The sequence below is a fragment of the Chenopodium quinoa genome, unplaced genomic scaffold (genome assembly GCF_001683475.1).
Source record: "Chenopodium quinoa cultivar QQ74 unplaced genomic scaffold, ASM168347v1, whole genome shotgun sequence".
In the NCBI taxonomy this organism is placed as follows: Eukaryota; Viridiplantae; Streptophyta; class Magnoliopsida; order Caryophyllales; family Amaranthaceae; genus Chenopodium; species Chenopodium quinoa.
In genome coordinates, this window is record NW_018742205.1 from 4,648,057 (window position 1) to 4,665,216 (window position 17,160).

Genomic DNA, 17,160 nt, shown 5'->3' on the forward strand with positions numbered 1-17,160 from the left:
TGAACATTAACTCATTAGAAGCTACAAATTGGCGATTCTTGGACAATTCAAGCAAAGGAACTTGGTGTCTAGTACAAGCTCAAGTTTCTGATCACTCTACTCACTCTACTTAATGTTATTTAATTAGTTTTTGCTTTCAAGTTTTTACCTTTCACTTGAAAGGGTTTTTCTTGGTTTAAGTATTTAGGATTTACTTTATTTATTTTAGGAAATATAGACTAAATCAAACTAGTCTCACTACTAGTTTCCTAATCTAAGTAGAATTAGTTTTCCTATTCTATTTGGGTTATTTGGAGCTAAAGGCTAGGTGCTTGTCCTAGTCCTATTACACTTAGAATTAGTTAGTTTTTAGTCTATAAATAGTTGTAATTTCATGACTTTTGAGATAGAATTTTTCAGATTATTAGATCAAAGTATTAGTTTGTTTTGCAATAAAAACATTCGTTCCTTAAAGTCGGTGATTAAGTTCTTTAAGCTTTGTTCAAGTTGATTAACTAAGGGGTGGCGTGGCCTTTAACTTACTTAATCTACTTGTCTTCTTGTTTAATTCTTGGTGGACGAATCCTATAGAGAATTAGGCTTGAATTATATTTGTGTGTGTTTAAATCTCATAAGCATACGCATTATCTGCCGCACGTAATTATGCGTAAGGCAGTCCACACACAATACCTTTTCCAATATTTAATGTAGAGTAACACGAAAACAAGTACATATCTTTAATAATTTTCCTCTCTTGCATGATTGTTGATTCCATACAATTTTACTCGGCATAACATAAGTGTTTACATAATACGTAGTAATTTGTTGTTGTTTATTATTCTTTTTGTATTTTTGGGCATAAATCTTGACCAAAGGAAAGAGTACACGAAATAAGCCTTTAGTAATGAGAAAAATAGATAATCCTTCTTATACATGGCACTAATAATTAAATTGTGTTTTTATACGTAATCACTAATGGATTAAATGGATATGATTCAAATCATGGTAATATTGAGAAAGCCACTTATTGATGTAGCGAATCTCCGTTTTCCTTACTTCTTTCAACCAATTTGGATCTTCCTTCGTCGAGAATCTCAAGTCCACATGATGGGCACCTAATTTTGTTTAAAAAAAATGCAAAACAATTAAAATGATTATAATATAATTCGCATGTATCTCTAATCTCGAATTTTAACTATAAGCGTTTAATATATTTTATAAAATGATGTTATGCGCTCGTACTTTATATTACTTAAAATTAGATGAAACCCGTGCGATGCACGGTTTGTTTGTATTTTTTCAAATAAAATATTTTATCAAAAATATATTTATCCGATAAACTATGTGATTTTCGCTTGCTTGCTACTTAAATTTTTTATTATAAAGTGAATTATTAATTTTATTTCTCATATTTAGATGAAATTTCTTATATAAAAAGATAATATTATAGCGTGTGGTTGAGATTACTTGATCAGGGGTTACTCGGTTGGTCAAGGATTACTCAATCAATCAATGGTTACTCGGACGATCAAGGGTTACCGGCCAATATTTTAGTGTGTCTCAGTCGGCCACACGATATGACCAGCTCACCACCTCACAGAAAATGCGCTGATTTTATTTTTATAATTAATATAAAATTTTAGATAAAATAAATTGCAATCCATTTTTTTCATTGGCTAAAATATAACATTTTCCTATGTGACACTCTATCTCTAATTTGAAATTTCCTTAACAAAAAAATTTGAAAATTTCTAATTTCCGATCGTATGTTTACAAACAATATAATTTTCCATTTTTTCGAGTCAACATTTTTGTCTTTTTTATTTTAACTTTTGATTGAAGGTTGAATATGCTAGCTCAATAATTAATATTTCTTACTTTGATCCCTTTACTTTTATCTAAATAATAATATTCCTTTATCTAAATAATAATATTGATATTCATAATGTTGGTTCCATTAATCACCCAAATAAATCATTTTATTTTATTTATGGTAATAAAATAACAGTCTTATGTGTCACTAATTTTTTATCGTAATTCTATGTAGCGCTTCAAAAAACTAATCTTACGTGGCATAATCCTATTGTAGCATTTTAAAAATATTTATCCTACGTGGAGTTTTTTTATTTATTATAATCTTATGTAGCGCTTTAAAAAAACTAATCTTACGTGGCATAATCCTATTGTAGCATTTTAAAAATATTTATTCTACGTGGCGTTTTTTTTATATTATAATCCTATGTAGTGCTTTTAAAAAAACTAATCTTACGTGGCATAATCCTATTGTAGCGTTTTAAAAATATTGATTCTACATGGCGCTCTAATAATTTTTAAAAAAATTAAAATCCTACGTGACGCTCTAAAATCTTGGGAAAAAACTCTCCTTTATATATAACTAGTTTTGTGTTCGGGCGATGCCCAGATGATTCATAAAATTTTAAGATAACATTTTTACTTGAATGTTAAATGCGGTCAAATAATTCATTCTAATAATGTAGGATATTTAGAAATATTTTTTGTAGTTTTGTTTTTAAATAGATATCTATGTTATTATTGACTTGAAATTATTTTTAGTAAACTTAAATTATTCGCACTGAACTGAAAGTATTTTTATCAAACTAAAATTATTTTGACTGATTAAAACTTTTTTTTACTGATTCTTTAATATATTTTTTAAATAAGTTAAATAACAATGCACTTTGTATGCAGCTAGCCTCACCATCTGGACAAAGTAAGTCCTATAAAAATGACCGAGTAACCCCCGTAATACTAACTAAGTAACCTTTAACACTGACTATGTAACCCCTATGTATAACACTGATTGAGTAACCACTATAGCACTGACTAAGTAACCCCTATAGCACTAACGAAAAACTCTTGTAATAGTTGGTGACACGGTTTGGCTAGCTACGTATAAAAGTTTGTTATTAAAAATACTATTATAAATGGATCTTATTTTAAAGAACTTTTAAAACGAATTTGATGATGGAAAAAGAATTGAGTTATAGGATATTTATTAACAGTTATGATAAATTTTGTATATATGAAATATTAGAATTTTATCTATAATAAAACTGTATACAACAATTTTATATTAAAAAATTATCCAAAAATCGCTTACTTAGCATTTATCATATGTGTCACAATAATACCTATTTATCTCCTACGTGGCGCGACACTTGGCGAAAAACTGAAATGCCAAGTGTCGCTGTCTCGTGGCCTGACTGCGAGACCGACTTTATTTAGTGATATATGATATTAGATTTTGTGATAAAATCACATGTCGATCAATGTTATAAGTAATTTTTTTTTTTTGAAACCAATGTTATAAATAATTAACATTATTATTTATTTTTTTATTTATTACGAAGTATATACAAGTATTATATTTTTATATAAAATATTTAGGGTTGTACTTGCTTGCTATGTGTTTCAGGATATTGCTAATGCACAAGATTAATTATAAATATATGCAATTATAGTATTAATAAAATTTTATAAAAAAAATTACTCGTAATATTTTTATATTTGTAAAATTATTCAAAATAACGTTGAATAATTATGTATAGTCGTTTTGTCATATTCACTTTTTAGACTCATCATTTTAAAAAATAAAAATAAAAAATAAAAAATAAAAAAATTTATAGGCCTTTTAGTAAATTATTACTATGTTTAGCCAAAATCCTTTTAATTTTCTTGTTTTTATTTAATATATATTACGTACGGATTATTATACATAAGTGATCTGAACTGGTCACATCCCTTCACTTTACACAATTAATTTGCATTTTAAAGAGCTAAAAGTCAACAAATTTACATCAAATTTAAATTTAAAAACATATTAAAATGGTTAAATGGTAATTAAGACGAAGTTACCAACCTTCTTTTGCAATAATGGCCACCAAACTGTTTGAGATACTCTTCAAAACTCTGCAATTACACACAAAGACGTTAGAGATGAAATTATTATGTTTGGAGCAGAGAAGTAAATTTTAGTATTGGTGGAGTTGAGTGTTGGTTATTTAAAGATATGTTTAAGGTTGCTCCAATTTCAACCATTGAATCAAGAGTAGTAATAATTCGCTTCATCAGCTTAAGAGTAAAAAACAGACATTTAAGATTCAAATGTTTATTAATGTACATGTATACAAGTATATTGATACATTAGACAGATAGACCTGGTAAGCCCGATTCATGTTGTGATTGAGTAGTGTCATACTTTTTTTTTTTTTTTTTTTATTTAATGCAACACAACTTTAGAACATTTTTTTTATTAAGGAGTTGATAAGAGTAACGGAGGTAAACGAGCGACTTTATCAAAATAGTTTTAACATCAGAAATAGAGAAGGGTTAGATATCATGTGTATAAATTATATGGAATATTGATTAATTTGTCCATTTATATTACCTAATATTTTTCACAAAGTACGTGTCATGAATGTTTGTTACAAATAAAATAAAAAGGAAAAAGTATTAGAAATTGGTTTTTGAAACCTTTCTCTTCATATTTCTGGAGTTGAAAACTCCACCACACCAACCAAAATTAAATTTAAAAATTACAATTAGGAGAAAATTTATATTTTTTAAACATAGTTTCATAAATAGTACAAATCTATACCAATGTATTTAAAATATATTTCTAAATAGATATAGCCCATATAGGTGTCATGTGACACACTCTCAATCACCTATGCATGACGAATAGTGTTTCTGGCCTAATTTTTGCTCACTAAATGCAGATACATTTAGATAAGATAAGTTAAAACAAGTTATGATAATTATAATCTTTTGAACTCGAGTTTATAATATTTGTTGTTGTGACATGGGAGGATCTTTATCGAGACTCGTAAACATAAAGAATTTAAATATGAATATAAAAGTTTGTGCTATGATCCAGGTTATATACCTTGGCTCCCTGTAGTTAAAAAACTAATTAATTTTATTAAAAAGGGTAATTAAAGATGGAACTAAAAAAGCTAGATATTTCAGAATGTCAAGAATAACATGAAGTGTATGAGTAATGACTAATGAATTAATGATAAAGCGAAAGAAAGGGACGTACCCTCCACCACTCCATGGGTCTCTGATGCCATTAAAAAACAGGATGTTGCTGCCGTACCTTCTTAACACCCTGTGTATATCCTGTTTCCAACAAAGTTTTCATTCATAGACATTATTACTATTTTTATGCTACAATTCTTATAATGTTATACTATACTAATAATGACAAATTTTATATTATATAGTCATAATAATGACTCATTAATAGAGGTGACGACGTACAATGAGCTAGCGTATAACGATCACTTCTTAAATTTGGTAAATTTAATTATAAATTCCTCGATATTATAGTTAATGATACCGTACAAGCCTGCATACATTTGTATGGTGCATGTGTAAAACTTTGTTTAGTGAAGGACTATATTTATATACCTTAAAATGTACCACAATCAATTATACCTTATATGTGGCTCTTTAAATACCAAAAATCAATTATTATTATTATTATTACTGATAAGTTAGGAACGAAGGGAGTATCATCTACATATTGACAGATACTTCATATATACGACGGGAATTTAAGGAGTAAGAGATTATTGTACTTTATGTACCAAGTATATAAGTAGAAGGTGGTAGACTCACAGTTCCACCAAATTCAGTAGTGATCCAGTGAGGGCGAGGTTGAACACCATACAGAGAGGTGCAATAGGAGTCTCGTTCACTGTAGTTGTAGCTGGAAGCTGGGAATATGCTCTCTTTGTTGTTTCCGTCTGTTGGCAGTATCATCTCTGTACATGCCTGAATGTAACATTAATATAGATTAGAGTGACAAACGGGAAGATTCTACTTCGTTTTTTTTTATTTTATTTGCAACACTTTTGCTTATGTACTATTTACAGACGTTACTTTGACTAACTATGATAATTTATTATTTAAGGAAAATTGTAGTCATGTGAAATTAATTCAACTATTTTTAAAAAATTTACTTAGTACAGTGTAATAGTTAAGATATTTGTAATTTTATTACTCTTATTTGATTAACAATTATAAAAAGAAGTGTCTTAACTATTTAAACAAAAAAAAAAGTATGTACTATGCAACAATTTGTAAAATATTGTCCACTTTATGAATGATAGATAGACTTAGCAAAACTAACCTAGATCGCCATGAAATAACTTGATCCACCTCTGAATTTATCCAATAATGGACGACCCAAACTAAATTAAATTGAGCCGACTAAAATAAAACAAAAGGAACATGAGCTTTTTTTGCTTCACCATTTTTGGATTGTGTGGCATCTTAGCCTCTAAGGAGACTCAATGGGCTGAAGCTTTGAACTTTGGAATTCTAGTGGTTGGTGGGCTTCATCGTGTCTAATATTTGTGCTGGGCTTATTCTTGTATCATGAGAGTTGTGCCGATTACTTATTACAGAGTATCCATTTATCCAAGGTATATCAACGAACATCATAGATGCTAACTTAGAATCAAATCTCGTTATTATTTATGGAATCAGCAACTTTTGTGTGCGGCTGGCCACACCGTGTGGTCAAATAACACACGCAAGTAACCCCTAACCGACAAGTAACTCCTGACCGATCAAGTAACCCTTAACCGAGTGAGTAACCCCTGACCGACTTAGTAACTCCTGACCGAGTGAGTAACTCTTAACCGATCGAGTAACCCCTGATCGACCAAATAACCCCTGACCAAGTGAGTAACCCCTAATCGGATGAGTAACCCCTGACCGACTTAGTAACTTCTGACCGAGTGAGTAACCCTTAACCGAGTAACCCCTAACCGACCGAGTAACTCCTAACCGAGTGAATAACCCCTGACCGAGTAACCCCAAACCGACTTAGTAACCCCAAACCGAGTGTGTAACCTTTATAGCACTAACAAAGCAACCCCATTAATGGTTGGCCATACAGTGTGGTCAGCCACATATAAAAGTTTGTGTTGCAATATAGCCTCTCTACACATCATCAAGACGTAAATAATGGATATGCATCAAATTTTGCCTGTAAGTTCACCCAATTGTTAAAATACATGTTATTTAGCCAATATATTATGCACAACAAAATCCTCTTTTTTTTTTTTTTTTTTTTTCTTTTTTTTGACAAAAAAATCATCTTTTGGTTTGTTTTACTATAAAAGCTAATCAATTACAAGTGAAATTAGTTATGATGAAAAATTATAGGAGTTACTCCTCTTATGCAATTTTTAGGAATTATCAATTTTTAGGAATTGTCTTGACATAAAAATACATTTATCTTCTATCAAGATTAAAATCTAATGGGTCCTAATTTATTTGAACTACGGAGTAATAAAGTAGGAAAATGTACTATACGTCTAAGAGGTCTATTTGTTGATGACTGTCCATTTTATATCCTAACAAGACAACATAATTTGCAACTTTATTAGCTTTTTTCTTGTATGTATTAAAGTCAACATAATCTCCAAGCATAAGTTGTGTATTGAGCACACGTAGTAAAGCCGTTTCTATTCTGAGGTAAAAGGTGGAGTATTTATGTTACATGTGTATGTATTGTATAAAAAAATTTCCTACTTTAATAATAGAGTTGTAGCTTTCTATAAATGGTCATTCTCAATTTCTCATTATCATCAGCATTCAGCACAACCTTTATGTTGATTTCATCACTTAGACAAGCTTTGATTGGGTGGTTCTACTGAATTATTTGAATAATTTGTGCAATTTTCAATTGAAAGACAATATTCGTTAAAAAAAAAAAAAGTTGAAAGACACTAAAATCTCATATCACTTCACTAATAAATAAAGCCGGTCTCGCAGCCAGATCACGAGACAGCGACACTTGATATCTCAATTTTTCGCCAAGTGTTGTGCCACATAGATGACAAATAGATATTATTGTGACACATATGATGTTAAGTAAGCGAATTTTGAATAGATTTTTAAAGATAAAAATGTTGCATAGAGTTTTATTATCGATAAACTATAAATATTTCATATATACAAAATTAATCATAACTTTTAATAAATATCTAATAACTCGGATCTATTTTCACCATAAAAATCGTTTTAAAATGTTATTTAAAATAAGATCCTTTTATAATATATTTTTTTTATTTTAAAATATAATAGAGAATTAGTAAAAAAAAAAGTTTTAATGAGTAAAAATAATTTTAATTTAGTTAAAATACTTTCAATTTAGTAAAAATAATTTAAGTATGATATCGCATGTCTAAATATCCTTCATTATCAAAAGTGATTATATGACCGTATTTAACATTCAAGCCAAAAAGTTTATCCTAAATTTCAATAAACAACTTGGGCATCGCCCGGGGCACAAAACTAGTATCATATCACTAATAAATAAAGCCGGTCTCGCAGACAGGCCACGAGATAGCGACACTTGGCATTTTAGTTTTTCGCTAAGTGTCGCGCCACGTAGGCGAAAAATAAGTATTATTGTGACACATATGATACTAAGTAAGCAATTTTTGCCCGAAAAAAAAGTAAGCAATCATAGGCTTTTTAAGATAAAATTGTTTTATAGAGTTTTATTATCGATAGAATTCTAATAATTTATATAAACAAAATTAATAAATATCCTATAACTCTGTTCTATTTCCATCATAAAAATTTCGTTTTAAAAAGTTCTTTACAATAAGATACATTTATAATATATTTAAAATAATAGAGAATTAGTAAAAACAAGTTTTAATCTGTAAAAGTACTTCCAGTTTAGTAAAAATAATTTAAGTATGATATCGCATGCCTAAATATCCTGCATTATCAAAAGTGATTATATGACCGTATTTAACATTCAAGCCAAAAGGTTTATCCTAAAACTCAATAAACAACCGGTGGATTAACCTATGTGGCTGTCCACACCGTGTGGCCGGGGTTACTCGAGTTACTCGGTCAGGGGTTACTTGAGTTATTCCAGACCGAGTAACCCCTAACCGAACCCTCAAGTAAGTAGTAATCCCTGACCGAGTAACTCGAGTAACCCATGACCGAGTAACCCCTCAAGTAACCTTTGACTGAGTAACCCCTCGAGTAACCCCTGACCGAACCCCTTAAGTAACCTTTGACCGAGTAACCCCTGATCGGGTAGCTCGAGTAACCAATGACCGAGTAACTCAAGTAATCCCTACCACATGGTATGACCAGCCACATATAAAAATTTTCATAAACAACCTAGGCAATTGCCCGGGGCACAAAACTAGTATATATAAAGGGGTGTTTTTTCCCGAGTTTTTAGAGAGCCACGTAGGATAAAATTTTCTAAACGCGTCATGTAGGATTATAAAGTTTAGTTATAACCAATTAAATAAGAGATTGGTAAATACTTTTAGAATTAAATAATTCAAATGCCATATAAGCAAAATTGGCAAATAAGATTTTAAAGTTTAAATTAATTATATATAAAATATTATCTTCTAAGATTAAGAATTTTATCTAAATATATAACGAATGAGTGAAAATTCAATTTATTTTAAAATAAAAATATTAAATGATATACTACATATGACAAATAAAACAATATTTTATCACATAAATATAAAAAATATTTGTTTACACGGAGTTCATCCAGTGTAATCTGTTGGACAATGAATGAACAATAAATAAGCATGATAATTTTTTGGGCCCACACTTTTTCTAAAAATTCTGGCCCATTTCATGCAATCTTTGCATGATTTATAAATTTGCATCATGTCAACCGAAAAATCTCCCACTTTATGAGGTTACGATGAATTGAGGACCTAGAACGATCATTTTTTCCTTTTAATTATTTTATTTTATTTTATTTTTGTGAAAGACCTTCAAACTTTATTCATGAGAATGGCAACATTTTATACAAGACGGTGGATATCTTACATTTAATCATAGATAGAAATAGAAAAAATAAATACCTATTTATGGCAGATTCTTCTAAATCGTCTAATTAGTCAACAAGCAAAGAGGTTGAATTTTTTATTTGTATTTTTTTTTTTTATAAATGAGTAAAAAGGTAGCCTTACACTTCAAACTAGTTATTTAAGAATAACCCTACAAATTTTTATTAGTTAAAAATATAATCACAAGTTAAGAAAAAGATTAAAAATTAACAAGCCTAATAAAAAATTAGTTAAAAATTCTAATAGAGGTAAACTCTTAGATATAATTAATAATAAAAATTTAATCAATAAAAAATAATGTATGTTATTTTTTAAAATTGATGAAAACTAGGCAAAACATATTATTCAATTACTTGAGATAAGAGTTTAGAATAGTTGTCTAGCTTTCTGACTTTAAGAAGGTTAGACCTAAAGTACGTGTTAAGGTCAACTCTCACCAAACTCATTGTAGGAGATATTTCCCTAAAACTTCCCTTCCTAGGAATTGGCCTTACTAATTATTACTTCATCCGTTCTAATAATATTGCAATAAGGATGAAATTACACACCCAAAGCACATTTTATAATTAAATAACTATAATAATAAGAGTAAAAATTATAAAAAGTTGATATTGTGAAAATATTTTATGAGACAAATCTAACAAAATTTCACATGACTATATTTTGCTTAACGTATAAATCATTCTATATGGTCTCAAACAAGAGTGATGAATAGTGCAAAAGTCCAATTGTTGCAATACTATTGGAACGGAGGAAATAGTTATTAGACCACTTGTATCATGGTAGTTTACCCTAAATATTCTAAGCAAGTTATAAGGTTAACCTAAGAGCATTGAGTATAATACTTCCTACTAAATGTATAATGTGATCATGCATAGAGATGACAATTGAGCAAGTCAGATGCAACTATCCAATATCCAACGAAGCTATACTATACCCATACTAATTGCTTTAACTAACTAAGACAAGTACGGTATAAAGTCCACGAAAAATTACTATCCATTTGTCATCCCTAACGTGCTAATATGTAGATCGACGCTATTCTTAATGAGAATGGATCTATCATATTGTATAAGTCTTGCTAAGAAAGATCACCATTATTCGGAGATGCGCAACATATCCTAATCACTTTTGTTGATGATTTTAGGAGCCCACCACCCACCACATTAGCTGATTATTCATTTCAATGGTGGTGTAGTTACTTTCAAAAGTCCTAATCCTAGAATGAAGCCCAAATTTCTAAACTTAACAAAAGTACAAATAGGCCAAATATATAGTAGTTGTATAGGTATTTAGGTTGTGAAACTAACTACCAATGTACCAATTTGATACAGATCGAACTACACTAAAAAAGAGAAGATACCTTAGCCTTTGTCTACCTCTTTATTTGGAATCTTTGATGTGATTGGTTACCTTATCATCTACGAGTATATTCTATACCCTACTTTCTACTATTATCTTAGCCCTACGGCGCATATACCTCCATAATCAAGATGACAAATTGACAATATGAGAGAATTTGTACCGCATATAATATTACTCGTAGAATCTATCATGTTCACTTTAATTTTGGAAAAATTACAAAAATATCTTATGGCAATTTTATGTTAGTTATTAAAATTTGTTAATTTTTTTTTATATTTAGTATAGATAAATAATAGTTGTAAATCATATGCTACAAGCCTTCAACCATATACTTTGATCTAGTAGTTAAATTTGGCAAATTGACACATATTTGATTAGTTAATTCAACTAATCATATTAATTGGATTGTTCGTATTTAAAAACATTAATAATTTCAGTATCAGTCATACCAAAATTAATAGACTCAAATGTCTAATGTCAAATCAGATCTAATCTAAACAACATTTTTTTCACCATATTAAACATATCCTATTCAAAGTGTACTTGTATATGAACTTAAGGTATAATGGTTGAGCACATTTGTTTTAAACAAGTGATAAAAGGTTCAAAACTAGATCCCTACTCCAAAGCGTGCTTCAATTTGACCTACTTTAACTAATGTTTGTGATTTATACATAGGAAAATATAGTTTAATTTTGTGGGCACTTGTTGGAACGGTCTCAATGAATAGATTATTAATTTTCAATTGTTATAATTTATACTTATAATAATTAAAGATATTACTAATAAAAGATTTGCATCGACATACGTGCCCAAGAGAAATGGAGCAAGTAATAAAATACGGAATGAGTATGTTTATTTATTACTGTATACGAAGTATATGTTGGTGGACCTAATTATCTGTTAAGTTATAGTAGTTTATAAAAGGAAATTTTGACTTTTACCACCTCCAAACAAACCACTTATTGGCTTTTACCACCTACATAAAAAAAAGTTTTATTTTACCACCACATAAAAAAATGAAAGTCGGCTTTTACCACCAATCACCTCCAACTAACGGATTCCGTTCCGTTAGTGGGGCCTATCATGTACACGTGTCACCATATTATTGGGTGAGATTTAAAAAAAAATAATAATAAAAAAAAAAACCCAGCCACCGCCGGTCCGGCTACCAACCCCACCACATGGAAGATCAGGGGAGATGAAGAGAAAAAGTCAAAAAGGTGGGCCATACTAACGGATTCATGGACGGAATTCGTTAGTTGGTGGTGAAATCCAATGTTTGGAAATCTTATTGGTGGTAAAATAATTTTTTATTTTTATTTTTATTTTATATAGGTGGTAAAAGCCAATAAGTGGTTTTTTGGAGGTGGTTAAAGTCAAAATTTCCTTTATAAAATATTCCTCAAAAAATAAAATTTTATAAATGTAGAAATTAGAGGAAAAAATACTAAACCTGCCATGTCCATTCTTGAAGACCATGCTTATCATTATCACCTGCTATATCAAAGCAATTCAAGTTTCCTGAGTAATTGTAGTAAATGTTGGCTGCTCCATATAACTTGGCAAATGTATCATTCCCTAACACTGGGTTGTCGATTGCTTTACACATCTGCAATGTCTATAAATTAGAAAGCCTGCCAAAATAACACAGAGTACTCCGTATAATATTAATTTAGAAGAAAAAAAATTTAGTTTATGCAACAAACATGTCATGTTGGACAGAAGGACATAACATATGGTTCGAACTAAAGTTTCTGTTAAGTTGGGTCTATGGTCAATTTCAAATAGGGTCAACAAATATTACCTGTTTAACAGGAAATGCAGGTAAGGGATTGAGAAAGTTAGAGGGAGTAGGATAGTCCGTCATAGCGGTGTAAATATAAGCCGTACTCAACCAACTTTCAATATCATCTGTAGAAATAGTAATGTTCCTGTATATAATCAAAATTATAAATTAAATAGAGGATTTTCTCGTCAAGATATCATTTTGTCGTAATTTACTCTTTCCGTTTCTTAATAATAGTCCCTTTTGGTGAAATTTCACGAGAATTAAGAAACTTAAATAAGAAGTAGTAAAAGTACGTTGAAAAGGTAAATTTACATGGAATATGCAAAAAAGTAGAGAGAAAAAGTAATAAAAGTATTTGAAAATGTAACATTTACCTGGAGAAGCTAATTTTGCACAATTATAGTTGCAAATTGGAGGGAATTTTGGTAAAAAAAATTAATATTAATGGTTGTTGGAAAAAACAAATGGGATGAATATTTTGGAACTAAAATTTGGCCAAAAAGAATTATCATTAAGGGACGGAGGGAGTAATATTTCTGAAAGTCATCTTACTTGCAAATGTTGAACGAAGATCTAAGCTTTTTCCAACCCTCCGTTTTGCTTGGCGGTTTCTTCAATTTGTGTCCATGACCTTTTGATCACTTCATAACAATTTTCACTTTCACTCTGAAATTTATGCAAGAACAATGTTACTTATAGTTACCAATCAAAGCAAAATCTAATTAGCATACTAATTAATTATCATTATTCTAGCCTTTCTTATGAATATAAAAAAGAAAATGAATTATTCTAGATTCTCATATAAATATATTTACAATAATACAAAATTACATATATTATGCAAGATTCCTCACAAATTTAAGCACTACTTTTTTAGAAGAATAATTCTACCAAATGATTAGCCACTTGAATACTTTTGACGTATGGGTCCTATGGGACCATTGTACCAATCGATTCATGTCAAATGTTTTTGTTTTTGCCTTTATTAGGTGGCTTTCACTAACTTGATGTAATTACCATTTTCCATATCATAATAAAATAAAAATATCAAACAATAATTGTAATGTTGCTTAGTGATTGATTCTATCAGTCGAGCCAGAAGATTCCTTAGTTTGTATCATCATATGTTCATTTGTGATGCAATGTTGAATTATATCATTTTCTCTCTATTTCCTTTCACCATTCTTAACATGACATGTTTTATGATTAGCATAAATTACAACAATCATATTCTATTGTATAAATTTGTGGTATTATATTATTTTCTCTAATTATTCCTAAGGATGAGTTAGGTTGGTCCTTTGCTAGGGGCTAACCTAGTTAATTACTTTATAAGAAATGAGCAGCATTCCCTGCTCTCCCTCGCTCTCTCTTCAATTTTTTGTACGCTCACATATACTTCATTTGTTTCTTGTTACGTAATCATACATCTAGCTTTTCTTTCTTCTTCTTCTTCTTCTTTTTTTTTTCTTTTTCTTTTTCTTTTTTTTTTTAATGTCATTTCAAATTATATGTTATACATATTACCTAAACCATGTATGTGGCCATTTAAAATATCAGGTAATGTTATATTATTTGTCAATTGATCAATACCAATGCATAAATGAATATTATATGGAGAATATAATACAAGTATAACGCTATTGAAATTAGGAGATGCATGCACTCCTAACTAATAAGGAGTAATTAATAAAATATTTAGAAGTTATATATAGAAAAAGAGAGACCCTGAAATCTTGAGTAACAATATTGTTGAAGCTGAAAGGAGAAGTGAGGTTTCCAAAATTAAGGATTGGAGAAGAAGATGCCAATGCTCCAATTGCCACATGTGGGTACTTCAGTCTAAACCAAGCCGCTAGCACTGCAATTACCAACATAACAGAAATTATATTCTTGAATTTATCACAATTTTCAATAATAACTACTCCTCAACTATATTCCTAGTAACAACAACTAGAGTGTCAAATTACTCAAAAAAAAAAAAAATCTCTTTCACACCTTTTTTCCTATTAATATCTTCACTGATTATCCGTAAGTAATAATAAAATTATAATAATTTGATATTTTGAAAGTATAATACTTGTAGTATCAAACTAGCAGAAATTAAAATGATAGCATCACATGACTTTTTTTTAAATTTTTTTATTTTACGTATAAATTATAATAAATGATCATATACATATAAATGTTTAAAAAATATAAAGTCGTATTATTATAAAACAAAGGAAGCATTGAGTATTAACTATCTTTCAAGATTATACATAAGCTTTTAAGATATAAACTAGAATTAGTTATTGAACTAGAATTTAAAATTAGCGAGCATGCATTAGTAGAAAGCAATATAACGATATGAGATAAGAAATTTAACAAATTAAAGTCGTTAAATGATCAGATAAGATGAAAGGATGGAGGAATATAGTTGGATATAAAATATATAAGATGTGATTAAAAAAACAAGAAACATACTTCCTCCATAAGATCCTCCAAAGACTACTACAGGAGACTCAGAAGCAGTCAGATTATTTTTGAGGTCAAGTATAAGAGTTGCATAATCAGCTAATGCTTGAGTTGAACTAAGATAGCCTTGTGTACTTGCATTTTTATATGCAACCTCTTTGTCTCCTCCATATGGTATTGATTTTCCATAGTATCTATGCTACAACCACACCAATGATATCTCATTATTAGTAGCATGCATAATTTTATCCATTTTGCTAATCGTCATGTCATAAAAAATAAAAAATAATTACAGGTTTGATTTTTCCTCGGGTGAGAGGAAACAATTATTTGGACTTCATTCCTCCGTCATTTTTTAATTGTTTAGCATTTACTTTTAAGTTTGCCAGCACATATTGAATATTTATTAAAATTTAAAAGAAACTTTTATTAATAAATTCTATAAAAAGTTGTTGAATTAAGACCAATTCAGTAACATTTATATATTACGGAGTATATAAAAGTTAGGCGCATCTTTATATGTTAGTAAAAAATATTATCAAGTTATATAATCAAAGAAAGCTAGATAAAAAAAAAATGGGTTAATTATTATATAAAATAGAAGAATACTTCTACAAAATATAGAATAATTACTAGTTATACATGTATTTATCATGCAAACCTTGAAATATGAACACACAAATTGAAAAAATAAAATAGTTATTCCACATTAATTCATCTTCAAGTCATATTTTTTTTCTTTCCGAATTCTTGTTTATATTTTACAACTTTACTCTTAAAATTTTTATGGAAGAAACATATCATTTACATTATTAAGAGACATTTTTTTATGTACACCCGGTTGTATCTATATCATTGGTGGTATAGACTCTATTTCGAAAGATCCTCACTAACTCCATAATAACGTAAGAAATAGGAAGAAGATTATGTACCTCAATGAAAACAAGAAGGGCCTTAAAATGAGGTGCATTCTCATACATGAAACCAGTATTATGCGCAAACCATTCAATATCTCCTTCATTACCCATATAAATAAATATTGGGGCATTCTTTTTAGCTCCACCCCAATATTTTTCATTGATCAAATACCTCTGTTGAAAAGTCTGATAACTTTGAGGATTAAAGTCGAAATGATCAATTATTTGTGTAAAATACCTTGTTTCATAAGGCTTTGCTTCATCATTGTTTGTAATTTGAGCTAGCTGCTCGGGTCGAACGATCGAGGAGGGGAACCTAGGAATAAGCTTGGCTAATGCAGGGGAAGATAATATGAAAAGAAGCAGAACAATGAATTGAAAACCCATAATTATGAGAAAATTATGATTAGTATTGTAACATTAAACACAAAATAAATTTGAAGGTTTAATCAAGTTATTGGGTTATTTTGTGTGATAAGAAATTAGGTAGAAGAGTTTTGGAGTTGAGTAGAAGAAGAGTAGTAGGAAACTAAAGATCTTTTCTTGAAATGTGATTTTATCTAGGAACTAGGTTAAACGAGCGGTTGTTAAATATTTTTGAGAAGAATAATATTACAAAATATCAAGTATATGAAAGATACTCAAAAATATTTCATTTGGGTATATATGAAATATGCTTGTCAAAGTGGAATGAGAAAATATCATAAGTTATAGATAATTTATTTAAAGACTTTGCAAAAAAAAAAAAAAAAAAAAAAAAAAA

General features: G+C 29.2%; 1 pseudogene; it reads right to left on the reverse strand.

Moving 5' to 3' along the window:
* Positions 1-527: 527 nt before the first annotated feature.
* On the reverse strand, positions 528-17,160 carry LOC110729991 (annotated as a pseudogene).